Here is a 25,226-nt window from a genome sequence, read left to right as displayed (position 1 = left end):
TATTGTAAAAATATTTTTTTCTTTAGAATCATTTTCATTTACATAACATAAAAATATGTAAAACATAGATTTCAGGTCTCTTCCTTCCTTTTTTTTTCTTCTTTTCAAGAGCATCTAATCTATGAATTAGACACGGACATCAAATGTTATGTAAAATAATTTGTAATTTTTGGGAAGAAAGTAAATAAAATTAAATAAATAAAAGGTCTGGAGCCGAAATAAGTTAAAAATTAATGTGTAAAGCAATACCAAATGTTTTTTATTCAAAAAAACTGTCAGACTTATTAAATTTGAAGATAATGTAAATGTATACTTTCAATAAGATTTTTAACACCAGATATACAACTCAGATGCAGAGAATTAATAACTTGCAAAAGCATTTGCAGTAATTAACATAGCAAGATAATAAATCTGTTGTTATGCCAGTCCAGCAGTGGACTGATTGTAAAGACAAGGTTCCCAGTAGAACACCGAAGTCAAGCATTACTGGTTGCGGTCAGTAAGCGGGTGGGTGACCACTTTGATCAGCCTACGTAGGGACCGAGAGTGAGCGGTATCGGCCCTTCCTTTGGTTCATATTATTATGTGTCTTAATATATCTCACATAATTCATTTATCTATCCATTATTGTCAATCATCGTTCGGTTTCTTAGTAAAGACGTTTCACTTTATGCGTTTAAAGCAAAGAAGGCAGGTTTTAATTTTTGAAAAAGAAATTTTTAAATTAATGATGTGGATTGGAGACAGGGCCTACTGAAGATGTTCCCAACATTGAAAGTTCGAATGCGTTACTCGCGTGATATTCAAAAACTGATGTTTTTAATACTCATGCTGGGTTTGTCAACCATGAATCCAGTGGAGGGAAATTCGTAGAACAAAAATTCACGGAAAAGATTGAAAACTAGAGTGGTCACAGAAGCTAACAAGTCCGATACCAAAACTGCACCAGTAAATCTTTACTTTATATCTTAAAATGAAAATTAATCTAAAGTCGGGCGCAGAAAAATGTTCAGAATTTGTGGAGAAAAAAAAACATTAAATAAAAAAACAAATTTTTTTTTTTTTTTTTTTTGCAGTTCTGAACAATTTTCAAACATAATTTCAGCAGCCGCGATGGCTCAGAGCGTTCACCTTCCAATGAGGCGAACCGGGTTCGAATCTCAGTCGGTACGAATTCCGCATCCGGCTTGCACCGACCTCAGTTGTAGACGGATCATGGGTGAGAGTCCCCTTGCCGTCAGACTAACCGTGGGGGGTTCTCGTGATCTTCCTCTCCATGTAGCGCTAATGCGGGGGTTAGCTCGATCAAAAGAGTCCTCCACGAAGGCAAATTTCTCCCAATTCTCGATCCAGAAGTTCCCTTGTCTTCTGGATTGGGTTCAAAATTACAAGGCATTAGTAGAACATTAGTAGTCGTAAGACCGTAAAATTGGGTCGGATGTTCAACGACGGTTATAAAACATAATTTCAATGATATCTTAATGCTACTATTTTTTTTTAATGCTAAACCAACTATTTTAGTTAGTTTAATCCCGTTGGTGTTAGATATTTTTATATTTTGCTATTTTTGTTATATTTACAGAAATAATTACGCTTTTTCGCTCCTGAGAAACTTCTTTATTTAAAAGTAAATCAACGTAAAAAATATTTTTTTTTGTTTAATTTAATAATGATCGATACAATTGAATTGTAAAGTAACAAGTCTTATAAGTTAAATAATTTAATACCGGAAAATTGTTTTTTATAGATCATATAACTAAATTTTTTATGAAAAAAAATATTTGAGACTCACATTTTTTATTTCTTGGACATTATTCTGTAGAATCCGCTCATATTTAGCCATCAAAAATTGCATTGTTTAAAAGAAATATAAAAATTTGTTTATCCTACAATTCAAAATCTTTTCAATTATTACAATTATGTTACAGGATGTCAATGATTTGAATCAAACGATTAAAACTGACGATTTATATCACTTGATCTGTTAAAAAAAAAAAAAATGATTGATTCAAATCATAGTTAAAAAAGAAAGGAACTATAATTTTGAGTATAGAGAGCAAAAACAACTTATAAAGTAATTAAATAATTTCTAAAAATTTTTCAAAGCATTATTAAATATACTGATTAATAAATTCAATAAAAATGAATAGTTGAGTTCCTGAGAAGTTTAATTTCCAAATTCAGATATTTAAAATTTGATTTCTTTAATTTGATTTCTATCCAATCAATTTTGCTATGTAAAATTAAATTCTTCAAAATGATGCAAAAAAATTTTATACCTTGTGACTCAAAATGCTTTCGATCATTATTAAATATTAAAAATATTTACTAAAAAATATTTTCTGCATGGAATTATCTTTGGATAAATGAATTTTGTAATTGCATGCAAAGTTTTTCGATTCGCTTAAAAAGTTCTTGAGATATAGAGAAATACGCAAAAAGTGAAATTAACATTTTGGGTATCAGAAATTTGATTCCGTCAAAAGAGTCATGTTTATTCTGAGAAAGTACATTTTTGTAACTTAAAATATCGTCTGCACTAATTAGTTAGCATCTTTGAAATCACCCGCTCAAACCTTTAAGATTGAGTCATAGAACATGAAAATCCAACCATTAGGGATCAAAAGTTATTCAGAGTGGTCCTTTTTTTTTTCTAATTTTGCGCATTGCACCTCATTTAGAAATTCAAAATTTAATCAGGCCAAATTATAAAAAAAATAATAGTACAATTTAATTGATTAGTAAGAGCCAAAAAATATGTGCATGCTTAAGAGATTTAAAGATGTCGCAGGTTCTGTTATTTTAATGTACAATTATATGATATCAAGGAAAATAATCTCAAAGGAAATTATTTTATGTTTAAACATACAAACAAAGATGACCTATGACCCGTGGGCTAAAATTTATAAGTTGGTCCCTGAAAAGTTTTAAATATTAATGAAATTACAGCCGGACTTTTTTTTTCGAGCTACCGAGAACAGTTTGGAAATTTCTTCGTAAAATAACTTACAAATAGCGAAGTGAATTTTCTACTTAGCGAATTTTTCTTTGAGATCCACTTTCCCTATTTCGAAAAATATTTCAGAATATTTCAAACTTGTAAAAGCATTTTATGGGGGGTATTGACCCTGAATTGATTTTCGCAGTCACTTAACTTTTAGAGAAAGAAGCCCTTTCCCTTTTTGTTTGTATTTCAAACGGAAAACTCAGACAAAACGGATTTTATCAGTAGCAATTAAACTTAACGCATGTGGTGTTGTATGTTTAAAATTGCTTTTATAATAAATATGACAATAATTTTATACATAAATTTAGCTTTTTTTTAGTTGAAAATGTATGTAGCATGATAGTGTAACACTGGATAATGTTTTGCTCTATTCTTGTAGATTTCTTTTATGGTTAAGATTTATAAAATAAATAGTAATCACAAGATAAAGGTGTATACATTACTATTTTAATTATGTCAAGTGTTTATGAATTTAAAGCATGTTTTGCGCTGTTTAAGTATTTCAAAAGATGATTTTCTATTTAACGAATTTTCTATATTACGAACTTATTATCGAGATTTAGCGACTTCGTTAAATAGAGGACCGACTGTATATATAATAGCTAAACTATTTAAGAAAAAATACGAAAATTAAGACAAACTTTTGTTTCAACCTTGGAAAAAAATACTGGTATATTAGGATGGGAATTTTTCATTCAATATGTTGCGAATTCGTTATAAAGAATTTTTAAAAAATAATAAACTTACTTGTAAAACAAACTACAATGGTAGCAATAGACTTCCTGTTCAAGTTATATGTAAATCGAATAAAAAGTTTGAAATAAAAAAACATTAAAATTCTAATGAGACAGGTAATTTCAAACTTTAATCTTATTTTTTACCATAAGTACCATACCTAAACAAATGTGTAGAAACTCTTGTATGGGATATAAAATTTTCATTGTTTATTTTTAACTTTCCCAATAGGAAAAAGCATGCAATATTTAACGATTACAAAAAAATTCTACAGAATTAAACTTCTTGTATGGGAAATAAAATTTTTATTGTTTATTTTTAAATGTCCCAATAGGAAAAAGCATACAATATATAACGATTACAAAAAAAATTCTAGATAATAAACCTCTTGTGTGGGAAATAAAATTTTCATTGTTTATTTTTAACTTTCCCAATAAGAAAAACCATACAATATACTACAATTACAAAAAAATTCTGCATAATAAACTGCTTCATATTCTAACATAATAAAAAGGATAGATGAAATCAGTGGCAATATATCATAAAAATTATACATGATGCTTGAAGTAAAAAAGAAGTATTTCACTTCATAGTTTATATTATATTCATAGTTTATGTAATTAAAAGAAATAGGCTACTAAAATAATTTTTATTTTAGAAACAGCCAACAGTAATAAAAAGTGTAGCATATAAATGATTAAAAAATATGTTTTTAAAAATATTGTGTTGTATTTTTCTGGGGGAAAAATTATATATTGAATATGACATGCATACTTATAGCAAAAAACTATAAACAATTTTACTAATACTTAGTTTAAATTTAAAAAAAAATTAAAAACATAGTCATAAGAAAAATTAACTAAGCGCTAAATGGCAAACACTACATGGTCTCAAAATGTCAAGGAAATGAATAAACAGTCCATTTCTTCTAATTGGATTATACCTTAAATAATACTGAAAGGATTTTACCTTAAATAATACTGAATAACTTAGACTGAAATATTGTTTGTTGTAGATTAGGACATTAGTCTTAAGATATTCAGTTATTATTTCAACATCTTGTTTGTTCTATAACGAGGTAGATATGATATTAAGTATTTGAGTATCTAAAAATAAAAATAAGTTCAATATAAATAAGTTCAACAATAAAAATGAGTACCTAACAATAAATAACAAATAAGTCATTTGTTTTTTGCTTTTGCGATGAAGTTTCTTATTGCAAAAAAGTAAGTAATTACTAAGTCTGTAAGGACCCTTGTTTTGTAGGGATATTAAAATTGTACTATAAATGATTTCCACTCTACATTATTTGAAAGAGGGATTTTCCATAATAAATATTTTTAAATGTTTCCTTTTACCTAATTTTTATTTACTTCTTTTGTCTAATATTTTATTTAATTTTTCTAATCTTTTATTTAATTTTTCTAATCTTTTATTTAATTTTTCTAATCTTTTATTTAATTTTTCTAATCTTTTATTTAATTTTTCTTTAATCTAAAAATATAAAAGTAGTCTCTTGACATCTCTCTTATACTCTAGAGCTCTTAATTTGCTTGTGGGCCTGGGGCCCCAATGATTAGGGGCTCCCTTAAAATGGATTTTTTTATAATAAATTTTAAAATATTAAGAAACAATGATTTTTAAAAAAAAAATCAATTTCAAATATATACGATTTTTTTTTTGCTTAATGTTAATCATATTACTTTCTTAAATGAAGAGATCTATAAATACTTTTAGATTTGAATAAATAAAAAATATACGAGAAAAAAAATTTAATCTAATGGCCCCAAAAATTTGAATGGCCTAGGGCCCCGCTAAATCCGGCACTGAGCACAGAGACAGATTTAAGAAAAAAGATCCTCTGATATTGAAAAAAATACATTTCACTTCTTGAAAGGAATTACAAATCCAAAGTTCAGCCTTTCAGTTCAGCCTTTTTTCTTATTTCATCATTTATTGGATAATAAACAGAGCCTGACTAAGGCAGGGGCCAAATCGAATAGAAAGTTAATATACGTTTCCTTCTTTAATCATCTTTTTATCAGTACAAATCCGTCAGTTTCATGTTTGCTTCTTCATTAATCTAACGTAAAAACACAATCTATATTTCATAAATCCATGGCTTTCTAGGGGCGGAATTCGGCTAAATTTTCGCAATTACGATGCTGAAATTTGACTATCCTGTATTTTTACATATCGCAAGATGCGATATGTTGTCAAAAATACAGGCTTCTGTTTAGCTTAATTGAACCATCGTCAATAAAATGGACAGGACGATATTTCGTCTGATCATAGGAGGGGGGGGGGATTTTATAGCTATTTTAAGCTCTAGTCAATTTTCTTGTTATCTATAATGAGGTGAAAAATTTAAAAATCTCTATAAAGTTCTGTTCTTCATTACTGAAGCAGAGGGGGGACCCCAAAGAAGCTTTTGCCCCGGGCCCCAATTAGGCTAAGCCGGGCCCTGATAATAAATTTTAAAAGTAATTTTTTTTCCTTCTAGCTAATGCTGTCGCACAGCATAATTCTGAAGAAGAATTAAAATTTATTCTTCCTATACCTTCAATAGAAGAATATTGATCAAGTAAAAAAGGATTTAACAGATTCCAAGATACAAGAAATTTTAGTTTAAATAGTAAATTGATGGTATTTGTCTTGCTTTAAGTGTTTCAACTAATTTGAATTTATTTGTTAGATCAAAAGACTATCTACTTGTGGCGGTGGAACAGTGGATGCCACCGTAAAAAGAACTCTAGCGAAACTTTTGAGCAATTCTGCTGCAGAACATTTCAGCTGGCTTGGTGCCAAGGGAAAAAGAAATATTTCCCTTTTAAAACTGTCTTCGATAGTCTTTAGTAAGATACAAACTTAAATTCTGCTGTTATCAAGTGGGATTTACAACGCTTGATGTTATCCCAATCCTAATTTAACAAACCATTAAACAATTACTTCATTCCTTAATAGTAATTTCATTCTTGGATAATAATTTTATCCCTGAATAATAACCTAAACCTTGGATTATAAACTAACTTTATGTTTTCTACTGCATATTTAATATTTCTCTTCAAATCTTTTCAAAACTACTTTCTCAACATTTTATTACTATTTTTATTAATGTCTGGTAGTTTGATTATTCAGCTACTCTGAAAATGCCTTTACACTTCAACTGTTACACTTCAACAAAAATAATATTCTTTTCTAAACATAAACTAATTTCTTCTGTGCATTGTTAAAAAAAATTATAGAATGAATAAAGAGAAGAAAAAAAATCATGAAATTAAGAAGAAAGAAAAAGATTAACTGTCACTTTTTATTATTCGTTTTTTTCAAGAAAAAATTGCATTTCTTAAGTAAAATTTTTATGAGTTAGTATTTAACAATAATTGCAAAAGCATATGAGCTGCCACTCGAATAATGTGCCCTTATTTACAATGCATCAATTCATGAGAATTTGTTTAATTATTTTGTTCATCGTCTGACTAAAGATATTTGAAAAAGGAAAAAAAAATTACTTTTTAATTTGAAAATTAATTATCTAATATATATAAATCAGTTAAAAAAATCGGTTTCAGAAATGCTCCTTTTTTTCTAATTTAAATTAAAACTCATAATAATAATTTTAACAGTTCTTAAAGTTAATTTAACTTTTTTTTTTAATTTTGGAAAATGAACCATTGATGTCTAACAAATTTTTTTCATAATTGAAAAAATTCAGAATCTTGATCTATTTTTATATTATTCCTTCAACTATTCATTTTTCAAATAAAACCAGTTCTTTTCTTCCAATAAAAAAGTTTATGCCATAATTGTAATAACGTTTCTAATTTAAAACATTTATTCTGAATATTACAATCACCGTGGAAAAGATTAATTTTAATAAAATTTTACTAAATTCAGTATTTTATAAAATTTACTGTTTTAACAAATTTCTTGAACTAGCAATCAAAGTAAAATATAATTTAAAGTATATAAATATTTCAAATTAGAATTCTGAAACAATTTGTAAAATAAAGTAAATCGGGTATTATATTTGACATATATGATAACATTTTGCAATTAATATTCTCAAAACTTACATAACATACAAGCTAAATATACTCATAATACAAGATAAATTCAATTTAATGAGAAACGCTCAATTAAAAATTTGTATCGTTTAAGATTAAATAACACAAATTTAGTAAAGCTGTAGAAAATACTTTGGTATAGCTAAATACTGTAGAAAACGAAAATGAAATATGTCTCTGAGTTATCTAAAAGAATATCCTTGGGATATCCAGAAACTAAATATAACAGACATCTAAAAGATGTAGGTGAGATATCAATGTTTAACTTAGGATATTCCTTGGATAACTGAGGTAGGTCAAAGATATCTGACAGATGTCTCTTGGATATGCAGCAGACATCAATATCCAAATATCTGCTATACATCACACAGATGCGACCCCTGGATTTCTGTTGGATATTTCATGGATATGTCTCCGCTGGGTGCGCAGCCAAATCTTTCAACAAAAAGTAAGTACTTTATAAGCACTCAAAAATTTTTTTTAAGTACTATATACATAAACAAAAGACAAAATAATTTTCAAAGACTTTACATGATTATGAGAAAATAACTAGTTTCTGACGAAGAAACTCTTTTCTTGATTACATTAGCCATTATAAAATGATCAAGAGATTTTTCAGTTCAATATCAAATGGTGAAAATTGCATGAAATTACGAATATCTTGCCAAATGTAGCAGAGTTGCACATGAGAGTGCAAGAATCTCACCGAACCCAGTTCAGTAGATGCACATGTGGACTTCCAAGTATTTCATCAAACATGTAAAATGATTGGCACTTTCGTATGCTATGGACCGACGGAACGCATAAATGGATTGCGATTGAATGAATTGTGAAAACGTTGAATAGAACAATGTGAAAAACATGGTAAAGAAAAAAATCTCATTTTTGAAAAGGGAAAATTAAGCACTTTTTGAAAACACCAGATGAAAAAAAGCACCTGTAAGGGATTTTAAAAAACGAGAATCGAAAATAAGCACCTTAAATCACTTTTTTAAAAACACTACGCACCATGCTCAGAGATCTCTGATGGATATGGCAATATCCAGTTTTTTTTTTATCTACGAGACATCTGAAAGATGTGTTGTGGATATTTGCGGCTATGTGGGATGATGCATTCAGAAATGGATGTAATGTGCTAAGATACAAAAGACCGACAAGATAATTGAGGCGTGACGTCAGGAGGAGGTACGACGTCATATCTCTTCTGAGTTGTGGCTTCGATGTTACGTTTTTCATCTTCGGTGAATGATATTATACGATTTCGCAGAAGGAAACGTGCTGTTAAAAGAACTGGGACGCACACAAAACTGACAGCAGCGGCAGCTAGGAATGGGTGGCGTCCGCTCAGCTTGTTAAATCCTATGCCGCCAAGAAAGCTTCCTGTCGCTACACCTGCAACAGAGAATGGCTTGTTCAAATCAAGTACACACGTGTGACGTGACTACCACTGCAAATATTAAATACAAATTCACTAGTTTAATTTGTCTAAAATAAAAACTCCTCCAGACATTCGTCTAGACCTGTGGCGGTGACCATGGTAACGAGGTATGTCTATTTCAAATAGGGGTGCGGGGTCACTGTTTTGGAGTGGTATCGGCTCGAGTCTGTGAGAGAAAGGGAATCTCTTCGGTCTATTGTGTTAGTCTTAGAGTGAAGCTACCCTCCCTAAAATGCACCATTCTTGTTTCCATAGCACCAGACGGCTTCAGACTTTGTGGCGGGAGGAGTTCTTAGCTTAGACAAACAATATATAAGACATGTTAACTTGATTCTATCTTGAGGTACCTTTTGGTTAGATGGAGTTGGACGTATTCGATATTATATGTCCCCTTATGGGTGATCCGGACGTGATATGAACTTGCCATCATGGTTGGATGGTTCATATGGACATTAATCAGTTGATTTGTTCACGAAATAGAGCTCAAAAAAATCCGGTGAAGTAAATACAATTTACCGGGCAAATAATAAGAAAAAGGGTGAAATAGAAATAAGGAAAAATATAATGAGTGAAAAATGAATAATAAAAAAATAGCTAAAATAAACTCGTAGTAATCGTTCATCGAATTCTATCACAGATAAAATTCTGGAAGGGGAGCAACGTGGCGTGACTACCACACCAAATATTACATACCAATTCATTAGTTATATAGGACATGTTAACTTGATTCTACCTTGAGGTATCTTCTGCTATATGTTAACCTAGTCGATCATAAAATACCCTTACACGAAAAGTGTATAATTTTTTAGATCATCAAAATACGAAATCTAACAATTACATAATCATATATTCTTCTCGATTTCATGAACAATCACGCATTCTTCTAGATTGTATAAAGATATATCTCAGTGTTGTAAAAAACCACTGAAGAGATTTGTTGCTTCTCTAGAAAAATCTCCTATTGTAAAAAATTTCCTGCTTCTCTAAAATAATCTGCTTATTGAGTAAAACAGAGTCAAATAGGAGGCATGCTAAGCTATAGAAAGCAGCCCAGTAAATCAAATTGTTGAAAATTTGATCAAAGTTTTTGACTTAAGCAAGGGTGGTTAAATGATCATAAATCATTTACAAATTTAATGCTCACGACCCCCTATGATCAGTTCAAATATTCTCATACTTAAAGTTTTAACACAGTTTTATTTTTTAACATAATATATAAAAAAAACATACTAAATAATTTAGAATATTATGTTTCTTGCTGTGGTGCATAGCGGGAAGATTTTGTTTATTGCAGATTTTAATAGCTCAGAGATTAAAGAGGCTATTCTTTGCCCGATGCAAACGTTATATCGCGTACTTAATGTATCGAAATCCTGGAGTATGTAACAAATTAAGTTTTAAGAAATGTAGTTTTATTTATTTTGTTTAAGAACATGGGCCAAAATTCTTTGCAACGAAATATCAAAAATAAGAATGATAAAATAAGACTAATTCTGACCGAGGCCTTCGAAAAGTCCTCCCAGAATCCCCATCATTGTTGCTTCTGTACCGGAAGGAGCATTAGTGGAGGCATATCCCGTCATGCAGTACAAGCCAAGGATTCTTCATAAATGAGTAAAGAATAAAGCGTACAGTGAATGCTGCAAACGAAGCAATCAAACAGTAAAAGTAACCAAGGTTGTTGATGAACCACCCAGAGAAGTAGGTCATTGGAATTTCTGCCACCAAACTCTGAACTCCGACAGCTAAACCCAGCAGAGTTGGAAGCGCACCCAAATCCTCCAGATACCAAAACTAATTACTCCATAAGAGGCTGGTAAGAGCACTGACTATATACTAGTAAACTACTGCAAAAATAACAGTTTCGGGTGAGGCGAAGATTTTGCCAACATCCCGGCAAATACTGAGCGAAAACTCTGGTTTTGCCAATCGTATTTTTAGCAACAGAAGTAGGTCTATTACAACTAAAGTGAGCATGATGTAGAATCCGGGTGAGAAATTCGTTTCGGCATTGGGCGGATTTGCGAGATCATTCAGAAAACCAGCTAGAGATGAGAGGACTCCCCAACTTATTGTAGCCCACACCCTCTGTCGCCCGTATAGCTCTGGGCGATCCTGCAGTACTTCGTAGCAAGCTGCGTCTGTCAAGCACTGTGGCATAACCCGTGCTCGAGATGACGGCTAACACTGAGAAGACCCAAAACTGGTAGGCGCCGTAAATATTCGGCGAAGATGGACTCCCACCACAAAGGCAAGATTCAATGCTGATGTTGAGCTTTGTTGCTGCGCAGCTGCTGCAGTTATTGCTTTCTGATACTGTATTTGAAACGTTTAAGGGACAATTTTGTATTTTGAGGAAATCGTTGCCGTAGCATTCCTTTTAACAAGACAGTGCCTCTTCTTCTGGATTGGTTGTAATCTGCTGTCAGATGATCGGTTGGTGTTGCCACTTGAGGGATGAATAAAATGGAAACATATGCGAACGCTGTGAAGAATACGAGGAGGAACACAATGGCTTTTATGTTCCGAAATAGTCCCCCAAATAACCGAAGATTGGTTTTGAGAGGAAGATGGAGAATGATATCACAGTGTAAACGAGACCAAAAGCTTCAGCGTTGATTCCTAATCCTTTGGCTATTACGGGTACAAATGGACTCACACCAGCCATAGCTGTAAAAATCAAGAAGAAAAACTCAATGGCCATTCTTATTGCGTGCAATGTATACCCCTCTGATCGCCACATCGAGGGGAATTTAGAATCGGATTGCTAAAATATCCTCTCTAACAACAAACTCACCTGTAGTTTGTCTACGGTAAGAACTCCCCCTGCCACAAAGTCTGCTGCTATTGAAACAAGAATGGCGTATTTCAGGGAGGGTAGCTTCTCTTCACTCTAGGGCTAACTCAATAGACCAAAGAAAAAGATTCCCTTTCTCCCGACGACCAAAATCTGCCCTAAACAATGACCCCACCCCCCTATCTGAAATAGTTATATCTCGTTACCATAGTCACCGCCACGGGTCCAGACGAATGACTAGGGGAGTTCTTATTTTACACAAATTATATCAAGTTCTTTTCTCTCGATGGCGTAGGCGTGTGGATCGCATCAAGTGAGAACGACCCACATTTGTTTCAGTAGTGTTCCGTGACCACAGCCCTTCATACATCTTCTTAGAATTCTTGTAAAAATTAAATTAAAAAAAGTACGTACATTCGGAGCTGCAAATTATTTTTTCAGGAAAGGGTGAAAAAAACGTTATTAAGATTTGACGAATACTACAGTCCCTGGACAAATTATTAGACGCATTAAAGATTCTATGTAAGATCTTAATTATCATGTAATACTATACAGCTTTATTGTTTTTACGCGACTGAAACCGGTTTGCACTTGTTTACGTTCGTGTATCAATTGGGTAAATTAGACGATATATAAATAAATTTGACGATTGAATAAATGAGACGATATATTATATAAATATAGAATATTTCTAATATCAGGTATTATATTAGTATATTATAATAATTAGACCAAATTATTAGACGCACTGTACTTTCTTAATAATGACATGTTTTGCGCCAGTTTACAGGCAATACTTTTATATTTAAACATACATGTAATGGGTTCTTATTCAAGAGATTTTTTATATACTTACTATTTGTATTTATTTTTAACGTCTTGCGTTATAATGTTAACCCCAATTTGTACACGAACATAAACAAGTACAAACCGGTTTCAGTCATGTATAAACAATAAAGCTGTATAGTATTACATTATAATTAAGATTTTATATAGAATCTTTAGTGCAATTAATAATTTGGCCAGAAACTGTAGTAATTTTCTTTCAGATTCCTCTTGCAATCAAATAAGTTTTAATGTTTTTAATCTCTCATTCCCCATTATGATTCGAAGGTTTTGAATTTTATTTTTCTCTGCCTAAATATTAATTTGCGACAAGTTCATTTTAATCTTAACCTTAAGTTGGGGTGCCTCGGTTCATACCACAAATAGCACGTTGGACAATGTAATATAAATGTATTTAAAAACAATATCGAGCAATGAATGTTATCAAATTTAGCAGTATTTTAAATGAAAAATGTCGTTTTTTGAAATCAATCGATTCATAAAATAAGTCACCTGTTGTAAAAGAATACAAAATAACCTACACAAAATTATTTATTGAATTTTATTAAAATAAATAAAAGTTTCGGCACTTAGCATTGTTCTATTTTTCAAAATAAAATATGACAATAGTTTAAAATAATTTGTAGCAAATTTAAGTTATGAAAGGATATATCAAACAAAAAACTATACTAGAGCTTAACGGGCTATAAAACCTGCTTCATCCTGAGAGGGTTTCAGAAAAAATAAGGATTATATACTCTTTATACACTTCATCTGAATGTTTAGAATATTTTTTATTGCATCACTCAAATTTAAATCCCTATACAATATTAAGACATTCGAAAACACTCCTTGTTCTTAGTCATAATTCCTTGAAAAGAATCGAATGTTTTCTCTAAATACATAAATTCACAGAAATTTCTTATGTTATTGAGTAATTGTAACTTCATGAGTGTATTTGAAATTCTATTTAAAATTTCTTCCCTTTTCTACGCGGTTATTTTTAGTTAGAATACATTTTGAATATCTTTAAATGAAGGTAAATAGCATATTTCTTTTTTTCACGTAAGTAAAACTAGTTTGTTTTAAACTTTGTAAATAAAAATTTATAAAATGCATTTTTAAGACAAGATGAATTTAATAAAAATTTTTTATCAATGTTATTAAATATTTTTTTAGCTATTATTTAATGAAATTTCTTTATTCTTAATTTCAGGCTGGTATGTCTTACATTTTTGAAGAAAAAAACTATAAATAGCTTTGTTTAAAAAAAATAAACAACTTTCTTTTTAAGTGTGCATAAATTCTACTAATTAAAATACAAATTATATTGAAAGCATCACTAAATACTTATAATTAAAGTTTTAGTACTAATAAAATAATACTTATAATTAAAGTTTCTCTGAATTATACCAATAGTCCAACGTGCTCCAACTTTTCGAGGATTTAAGACCTCCATATTTAGAAGTTTCATGAAAAAACAAATAAAAATAAATAAAAATAAATAAATAAGAAATAAAAGTAAATAAATGAGAAATGAAAAAAAAACGCAATACTTTTTTGTATTACATAAATTTAAATAACTGTAAATAAGTGTATTGAATTGAACAATTATTTTATCGTCCCTATGAAATAAATGCAATTTATTACCCTCTTCTTATATAAACGAATTTAGTAGCTGAGTTTTAAGAATTACTTAGTAATGCTAAAATAAAACATGTTAAAAAAATGGCTCACTTTTAACTTTCTTTTGTGATTCTTTCATAAGGTTTGTAGGACTAGTTGTGAACATGTTAATGAAAAAAAAAAAATTATGTAGCAGTTGTAGAAACATTAAATTAACTGAACGAACCGTTAAATCTCATAGATCTCGTCTGCCCTTATCAATGTCCCAATGCATCTTAAATAAAAAAATTTACTTCGATGAAAAAATACAGTTGACACTACTTAGAAAATATTTTGCATTGCAAATAAGGGATTTAGTTTGAAATGTTATATTTAACACTTAATTGTTTTCAGAAAATAAATAAATAAAAATAAACAGAGAAGAAGGAAATATGTCGTCTGTTCTGAAAAAATAAGAACTTTTTGAAACTTTAAAGACGTTAACGGTTTCAATCACTCAAATGATTTGGAGCGTGCTGCACTTCTAGCGTTGCGTGACCGAACTCACCCAATCTCGTTAGCGATCTTTTTAAAATATTGGTACCTAACATTTGAGAAATATAACTTTGATTAATATTTGGAAATTATTAATTTGTTATGAACAAAGAGTTCATCGGGGGGAAGTGTTAATAATATTTCTCTATGTTAATAATAATTTCTAAAACTCAACAGATGGCGCTCTGCGCAGTAATGTAAAATCATTAATTGTTATCGGTTTCTATTATAGCACTATATCGTGATCATCTTCCATGTTTTAGTTATTAAATATGTTATGTTAAAGGTGTTTGTAATGATTTAAACCCCCAAGATCATCGTATTTAACACGATCCGTGAGCAGAGCTGCTGATTTCAAACAGCATTAAAAGTTAGAGTCATTTTTTAATAGTCAGGCAATTTGAATATAATCACATAAATAAATAAAAAATGAAATCCAAGATACTTACCCCCGTAGAAGAAAAAGAAATGCAGTTTTATGGGGAGAAGGTAATAATTTATTCTGCAAAAATTCGCCATTTTTTTTATTTTTATTGTAATTATTTTCTTACTAGGTTACAAAAATTGCCTTCCCGGTCTTCGTTCTTTTTTTGATTTACGTGTTTTGCATAAATCGTCCTTGATTTTCGTTCTGTTACCATATTCTCTTTTTCGAATGAAACTCGAGAGTCAAGTCGATGATTCTAAATACCTGAAACCAAAATTAAAAGCATAAAAGAATTTTTCTTTTCCTTTAAAACGTTTAATCATGATAAAAAGAAACGAAATATATATTTCTCTTATGTGGCATCATAAACTCCGGTACTTCTTTATAAATTGGCAACATTACAGTTTGTTATTCATTTTGCAAGGCTGCCTTAATAATTTATGTCGTGTTACGAAAATTAGTCCTGCGTTCATTATTTGTTCACATTTATTTTGCTAGGTTGCCCTAAGTAATAATTTAAGTAGTGTTAAATAGTTAGTTTTACATTATGTATTTATTTTTTCGAAATAAGAATTTTGTTTCGAAGTAATAATCTATCTATATTTTGACCATTCTAAAATAATAGTAGAAATTTTAAACATAAAAGGTGCGATGGTGCTGCATACTGCCATATTGATTATTTGTGACGAAGCTTGCCTTTTTGGAAAAATAGCATATATATATATATATATATATATATATATATATATATATATATATATATATATATATATATATGTAACATAAAAAGCTTCAATTAATCTTTTTATGTTAGTTTCTTCGTTATAAAACAACTCCTAATTTATTACTACTTAATTCTTCGAATCGAAGCACTTTATGATACTTTTAAAGAAACCACATCCTGTTTCTAAATCTATTTTTAGCCAACTATACATAAATTTAAATAAAGATATTTTTCCTTTTAACCTTGTGAGAATCGCGTGATATATTTAATTAACCAATAGTAATTTCTGAGTTTTCCCTCTTTTCCCTAAATAGAGACATTTTAGGATTTTTTGCAAGATTTTCCCTACCAGAAAGACTGTTTGCTGATGGAGTAAACATCACTTCTTCGCTCCCACTCAACTAAGAATGATCAAATAAAAGTTAGTCTGATTTAATTAAAATCCTGTGTCTGTTTTCCTGCTCGGTCCGACTGCATCATTTTACATATATATATATATATATATATATATATATATATATATATATATATATATATATATATATATATATATATATATATATATATATATATATATATATATATATATATATATATATATATAACGTCGTTGCCGAGTGGAAGGATTAAAACAGGTCATAGGTCGGGAAGGAGGGTACAAAATTTATTTATTAATTATTAGACAAGAGCAGTCATGAGATTGAGTGAAAGAGCACATGAAAAGTTGCGCTCCTTGGTTATATGTTAGGGAAAATCTTGCAAAGTAAAATCCGTAAAATGTCTTAATTTAGGGAAAGAGGGAAATCTTAGTAGTTGCTATTGGTTTATGAGATAGATCGAACGTTTCCCACACAAGAGCAAAGGGGAAAATGTCCTGCTCTTAATTAAATGCATACTTGAGCCAAAAATAGATTTAAGAACAGGATGTGGCTTTTAAAAGCGTGAGAAAGTATTTCAAATAGAATAATTAATTAGGAATAAAGTAGGAGTTGTTTTATAGCAAAGAAACTGACATAAAAAGATTAATTGAAGCTTTTTATGTTACATATATATATATATATATAGTTCAAAATGCAGAGAAAATACAGAAAAAATTACAGAATAATGAAAAAGAGAAGAAAATTATTTTTTTAAAAAAAGGAATTCAATAAAAAACCGGGGGGAAAAACAGATACAATCACTTTATCAGCTCTCACGATTATATCCGCTAAAAGGAGTGCTCTCCTTTTTTTTCTCTTAATAATTTTCTTCTTCACTTTTTCTCATTATTCTGTAATTTTTTTCATGCTTTCTCTACATTTTGAACTTATTTAATGAGTTCTATATACTTGCAACCTAAATTATCGTCTGCAATAATTAAGTTGTATTCCTTAAACCATTAAAATATTAGCCTCAAAAATATCATCTTAGAATGGGTGAAAAAAAAACGTTTTTTTATATTTTGTATAACAAATGCAATTTTGTGATGTAAAATCCAAATACTTAAAAAAAATATAGATTTATTAAGAGAAAGAGCATTTTTGAGTCAAATTTTGTAACCTAAATTATCGTCTGAAATAATTAAGTTCCTTGTTTATGAATCATTAGAATATTGTTTGTAAAAGTATCAAAGAAATGATAAAAATAATTGTTTTCCCATTATTTATTTTTGTGAATATGCAAACTATGCGAATTTTATGAAGTGAAATTATACGGAGAAGTTTTTTAAAAATACTGAAGCGCTACAACTAGGTGCTTTTTTGACATCAGATTAGAACCATATTTTAATTTTTCAAAAAGCGATTATCTGTATACTTTGGATCTAAAGACTTAATTCCGTCCGAAAAAGATTTAAATTCTTGAACCATTAATATAGCATGTTAGTATGAAAATCTAATTATTAATTCATAACTTATTTAAGCTGTTCTTTAACTGTTAAGCGTTATGTGAAATAACGTTTTTCAATGAATATTATACTATTTTTATATCTTGTTTTCATCTTTACCCACAGTTCTCTTCGAAGTTTATCATGAAAATGGCCCAAAAAGTCAATATGAAGGAATGCTACAGTTTTACGAAAATTAAAAGCATTTGAATTTTAAATTTTTTTGTATTTGAAATATCTTTTTTTTATGGCGGGCACTTGAGATGTAGACCCATTGGCCTCAAGAATGTAGACCCATTGGCCTCAGAACTGCTACTCTCTTCTGGTTACCCAGTGGACACCTGTGGCGAAGCCACAGCGGTGGAGCAGCGTTGCCCACGTCACACAACCACAAACCCGTTTATAGGGTGGGTCACATTCACACAATCATACACACAAAGGAGAAAGACATAGAACACACAGAGAGAGAAAGAAACATCCATGCCCTGAGCAGGATTCGAACCCGTGACCATTGGCTCCGCAGTCAGGCGCGCTAATCACTCGGCCACCTGGTCGGCGTATTTGAAATATTTCAACGCTATATTGTAACACAAATATACTCAGTGGTAGACGGGTGATGGATTTGAGCCTCCTTGCCGGCGGGATAACCGTTAGAGAGTTTCATGGTTTTCTTTTCCACGTAACGCAAATGTGAGATAGATCCATCAAAAAGTCCTACACGAACGTAAATTTTACCCAATACTTGATCCAGAAGTTCCCTCGTCTTCTAGATTGAGTTCAAAATTACAAGGTTACGAAGTTCAACATTGGTAGGTGCCCAAATGCGGGTCGGCTGTTCAACGACGGATTAAAATGACTCTTTGTCCACTTCCGGTGCTTTAAAACGACATGTACGGTAAAGGAGCTCCCATATTTATTATTAATTAGGAATTAATAGTAAATTATGACCAATGTTAGCATAATAAATTTAAAATAAATCATTGTAATTCTTATGTATGAGTTATAATATTAAGTTTCAATATAAAAATTTGTGAGTATAATTATTATTCAGTTTTTTTTATTTTTTGTACTAATCATTTACGTACTATTGTTTCTGTTAAATGAATAATGTTATTAAAATTTAAATGACACCCTTAAAACAATCAAAATAACTTTTGTTCACGTGATTAAGATTTTATATTTATTTTTATTTGTTTTTGTTTATGTAAATGGCTGACCATGTAAACTACTGAGCGTTAGTTTTTATATGTTTTCGGAATTTCAGCTTCAATTCCTCCATGAAAAACTGTTTTCCCCTTACGTTATTTAACGAGAGAAGTATTGTGTAGCAGAGAAAATTTAGTACAATTTAGTAATTATCTACAGTTCAACGCTTTATTAATTTTTATTTCGTAAGCAGAAATTATTCAGCGCTAACTCAACCGGAGTTTTAATTTTAGTTATTTAATTTTGTTTTTTAAAAAAAAGTCTTTGTTAAACCAGATATATTGCAATAAGCCTCCATTACTTTGCGTTCATTGCGAAAGTGTTAGAATATAAAAAAAATGGCTTGAGCATTATAATAAAAGAGAAAAAGTGTTCAATACAATAAGCCTCCGTTAATATGAGCTCGATGGAAACAGTTTCAATTAAAAAGCAATGAGCAAAGTAAAATAACATAAAAGCAAAAGTGCTCATTATAATAAGCCTCCGTTAATCTGAGCTTAATGTAAGCGGTTTAAAATAAAAAGCATTGAGCAAGTAATATGACTTAAAAGCATGAGCAGTCATTGCAATATAAACCTCCATTGATGTCAGCTCATTGCAAACGCAGGGGTCTGTCCAGACATTTTGTAAAAGGTCCTGTTTTTGTAAAATCGTGAGAAAAAAAAACTATTCATAATGTGTGAATATAAAATAAGTGTTAAGTCACATTCTTTCACCCAGGGTCCTGCATTTGTGAATTTGTGCAAATAGGGTCCTGTTATTGCAAAAATTGCTAAAAACCTTTTCAAGAAGTCTCTAAATTGTAAATAGATGCAAGATTCTGCTCTACAATTGCTGCTACTAAATTAGAGATGCAACATACAAATATTTGGTATTTAGCTTATACTGCTCAACACAGAATATTCATTTCGGACAAACAATGGAAATAAAATCACTCACATTTTTAATAATTTCAATTGACACATTTTAAATAACACAGCTTAGTAATGTATCACTTTTAATGTGTTACGCATTAAGTAAACTTAAACGATTCTTAAATTTATAATATTTTATTTAAAAATTTGCCAGAATTTAATTTTTATTTACATAATATTAAATTAATTAATTTCAAGAATAAATATAAATGGATCAATTATTCCTTTACAAAAAAATATGATTTAATATCAATAAGAATGCGCACACGATGTTTGTAAAAGTAGAAATATTTTCTTAGAATACTACATTTGGAATTTAAACTTAGGGAAATTTAGTTTATCTCGAACCGTCTTTCTACCCCCACCCTCCCGGAAGGGCTTATTCGATTAACAAGATAATAATGAAGATAAACAAATTTGTGAAGGGTTCGATTAAAAGATAAATTATTTTGTGAAGGATCCGTTTTTATGAATTGTCAAGGGTCCGTCAACGGACCCAAATTTCTTCTAAACAGACCCCTGGCTAGTGACACACAGTATAATTTAGCAATAGATCGTAAATTTTATTTCTATCTTTAAATGTTGAAGAAACAAATTTAATTGCACGTAAACATAAATACTTTGAAGATGAAGATTTAAAATTCATGCACGAGTTTTAAAATTGTGAGAAAAAAAGAATATCGACTGTAATTCTCCTCAAATTTACGAAAAATGAATCATCAATTGTAGCTAAAAAAAAAAAAAATACAAAAATACATAATTTAAATGTTAACTAATAAGTATTTTAAAGAAAATGTGGATAATAAATAAAATAGTATTAATAATGAATAATAATGATAATATTAATATAATAATACTATAACTAATATATTATGTTAATTAAGTGAAGATAATAATTGAAATATAGATACTAACCACAATATAACGGTAAACATACTACAAAGTGAAACTCGATGAGACAGCTTCGGTGATACACTTTTAGTTCAAATTTGATATTCTTAGGGAAAAATAATAAATTCCTTACGAAAACTTATTTACATTCGTTATTCATATAACATTATGGAGCTAATAAATCTCCTACTCCTACATTGTGTTACCAAGCATAGTTTAATTTATGCAATTCTCATCAAATTTTGTTTACATATCAATTTTAAAAAAAACATAACTTCAAATTATGTTGTGAAAAAAAAATACGAATAATAAAAATTAAGATATAACTTATTCAAGAGTATTTCAAAAAATATATCACAATGAAAACTTTTTGAACACACCCTGAAACAAGGAATGCTGATTTTCGCAAACAATCGTCTTCACCCCCCCCCCCATTTCCCCATACAAAAATTTTGAAATTCCATACTTTTTTTTAAAAAAAAGTTACAATAGCTTCCCCTTTTTGCAACGCGTCTCGTAGTCGTATCATTGGACGTTTATGAGTGAGCGCGAAAATTTTCTGTTTATGTTAAGTGTTTTCGATTTGAAATATTTTTAATCCGAAACAATTTTGTAGGCTTAATATTTTCATTATGTTTTTATACTTTTAGAAATTTTCTTATTTTTCTTGTCAGAGATCTGTCAGATACTTTACTTATCAGAAATTTGCTATCTCGTAATCAAAAATAGGAGCTCGATTTATTCACCTGACATACCAGAAGTTTGCTATCTTTTAATCAAAAATAGTGGCCGATTTATTCACCTGACATACCAGAAGTTTGCTATCTTTTAATCAAAAATAGTGGCCGATTTATTCACCTGACATACCAGAAATTTGCTATCTTTTAATCAAAAACAGTGGCCGATTTATTCACCTGACATACCAGAAGTTTGCTATCTTTTACTCAAAAATAGTGGCCGATTTATTCACCTGACATACCAGAAGTTTGCTATCTTTTAATCAAAAATAGTGGCCGATTTATTCACCTGACATACCAGAAATTTGCTATCTTTTAATCAAAAATAGTGGCCGATTTATTCACCTGACATACCAGAAGTTTGCTATCTTTTAATCAAAAATAGTGGCCGATTTATTCACCTGACATACCAGAAATTTGCTGTCTTTTAATCAAAAATAGTGGCCGATTTATTCACCTGACATACCAGAAATTTGCTACCTCGTAATCAAAAATAGGGGATCGATTTATGCTCCTGATATACTAGAAATTTTCCTTTCCGTAATCAAAATTAGGGGGTCGACTCATACACCTAACATATCAGAACTTAGTTATCCCGTAATAGAAAATAGGGGTTCGAATTTTACACCTGGCATACTAGAGATTTGCTATCTCGTAATAAAAAACAGGGGTTCGATTTATTCACCTGACTTATCAGAGATTTGCTATCTAAGAAATAAGGATCGATTTAAAAACCGGAATAAATTTATACTTGGAATTCAGTAAACAAAATACCTGGTATAGATCTTTCTAAAAGTTATTTTAGCACACTAAATAAGTGCTGATAGGCTCATTTTGTTGCAGAAATTTAGCTAAAAAAGTTTCGAGCACATTGCTTGTAAGAATAATAAACAATTGCATTTTCTTTTTTAAATATTACAACAGAAATTAGTACTTCCATAAATGAGAAGCTGAAATAGATGAATTTCTGATAAGAACTATCCTTACTAATGGAACTCAGGATTCAAGTCCAATTGCCGCACTGTGAAAAAGGTCAAAACTACCAGAATATGGAAAACTTAACCGTTTTTCTGGTTCAATAGGAATACCAAAAAGCACGGTAATTTTTACCGAAGTGCTTTTGTAATGATGAATGGCTGCATCTATTTTACTTTTCATTCTTTAACCGTCGTTGAACAGCCGACCCAATTTTGACTACCAATGTTCAACTCTACAGCCATGTAATTTTGAACCCTATCCAGAAAGCAAGGGAACTCCAGGATCAAGCATTGGAGAAAGTTTACCTTCGTGGTGGTCTTTTTGAGGGAACCAACCCGCATTTGCGTTACACGATGATGAAAACCACGAAAACCTCCCACTGTTAGTCTGTCGGCAAGAGGACTCTCATTCATGATTTTCTACCACTAAGGATATTTTACGACAGCACTGTGATCGGTACTAGCCGGGTGTACGGAATTCGCATCGACCAGCCATTGCTGAGATTCGAACCCGGTTCATCTTATTATGGGGGGGGACGCTCTATCCCCTGAGCCACCAAGGCTCGACTTTGTTCGTAGGCTTGTTTTCTTATTTCAAAGCTGGGTAGTCAAGTCGAAGTCAAGCTTTAGTCATGTCGAAATACTGATAGCACAAAACATTAAAATACATCCGGGGAGATGGTGTTACCTCCACATCACAATAGATGCATTTTTGTAAATTTTTTCTCGAATTTAAGCAATCTCTTCTTGGGAAGGGCTTATAATAAATCGTTCTTTGCAATAAGCACACAAGGCTGATAGATATCTATAAAAATAAATGCATTCAAGGAATATTGACGGTTTTTCAGTTATATTTTTGAAGCTGTCACTTCTTTTCACCAAACGCTATTTAAAGCGTAGATAACAGGTTCGAATCAAAGCGTAACCATGTATGCGCAACAGTAAATATGCAAGTTTGGTTCACATACATGTACAGACTCATGTGCTTTATGCAAAGAATACCTTGTATCCGGTCAAATGACAGAATAGGTAGCACAAAAAGGTAAAGAACAACACAAAGATATTGAACTCGCTACCTCTATGCTCCAAAACGTTTTGCGGAAGAACGAAATCGCACAGCAATGGAGTCCCTGATAATGTATGATTGTCTTACTTGAACCTCTAGTGCAGTATTGCAATTCCGCTAATCGATCTGAAGCATAGATGCAATGTGTTTGAAACCCGCTATAACACTGGTATATTCTTGCTGGCTTTCATAAAATTATACTATCTGTTTTTCATAGTGAAAAAAGTTTTAAGCCGGTATTGTTGTTTACAAAGAAGCCCATTAATAACTACCCCCATAAAATATGAATAAAACAGTCGCCTTAGTTTGAGATATCGGAGTTTAGTAACCTCAAAACACATTAATTAAACATTTGAAACTATCATTAATGCACCTTTTTCCCCTAGTTATATGGTTCCGCGGTGGACTGATCGTTAAGACACGGTTTCCAGCAGATCACCGAAGTCAAGCATCACTGACTGCGGTCAGTGTGCCGGTGGGTGACCACTTGGATCAGTCTCCGTAGGGGCTGATGGTGTGCGGTATTGGTCCTCGTTAAAGTGTTCTACCGTAAAGTGTTCGACTTCGCGTGCGGGTTGTCGGGCAACCGAAGAGAGAGTGCCATCTCTTCTGCAGAGGATCAAAATTGTTATGGCATGTCTTCGGTTCATCCTCAGGGATGTTTCCCAGACCGTCGCCAATAGCCCATTGTGCAGCTCTAGTGTGACGTAAATTAACAACAGCTACAATCCCTTTGTTATAACTGAGAAATTATATTAAAATAAGAAATAATTAACAGTTATCTAACTTCTATTAACCATTTGAATAAACCGCCATTTTAAATAAACCATACAAGGGTAAACGGATTATTACCATTCCATTTTAAAAGATTATAGACATAGAAGGGTTAAATTTACCAAATAAAAGGTGAAATGACCGACAGTTCAAAAACCATTTTAGAAAATTTATTACGATACTTGCCACCACAATTTTGATCCCCAGCAAAGGGGATGGCTCCCCTGCTTCGGTTGTCCGACGGCCTGCACGTGAAGTCGAGCACTTTACGGTAGAACAGTTTAACGAGAACCAATACCGCGCACCCACAGGGAACCGTGTCTTCATGAGAGTTCCAATGCTGGGCCGGTCAGCATTTGATAATTTTCTCGCTGAGTGAGGAGGTACATTGATTATTTATATTTTAGATTGCTTTGATTTAATAATTTTAATTTAATTGTAATTAAACATACCTTCAAAATAAAATACAGTTACATGTGCGATATTGATGTGATTTTAGGTGTCGTCTCTCTTCTCCCCCGTGGAACAAACCCGAGTGAAATACATCGCATTAAACAAAAAGGAAATAATTTAATTTCCTTGGGCGATCCAGTACCATTTGAGCCGCGGGTTGGAGA

General features: G+C 30.9%; 1 pseudogene; it reads right to left on the bottom strand.

Moving 5' to 3' along the window:
• Nucleotides 1-8,944: 8,944 nt before the first annotated feature.
• LOC122271278 (major facilitator superfamily domain-containing protein 6-like) lies at nt 8,945-11,951 on the bottom strand (annotated as a pseudogene).
• Between the last annotated feature and the right edge of the window lie 13,275 nt (nt 11,952-25,226).

The sequence above is a fragment of the Parasteatoda tepidariorum genome, chromosome 2 (assembly GCF_982258835.1).
Source record: "Parasteatoda tepidariorum strain Cologne lab strain chromosome 2, Ptep-v5.0, whole genome shotgun sequence".
Classification (NCBI taxonomy): Eukaryota; Metazoa; Arthropoda; class Arachnida; order Araneae; family Theridiidae; genus Parasteatoda; species Parasteatoda tepidariorum.
This window is presented reverse-complemented; position numbering and strand designations above follow the sequence as displayed.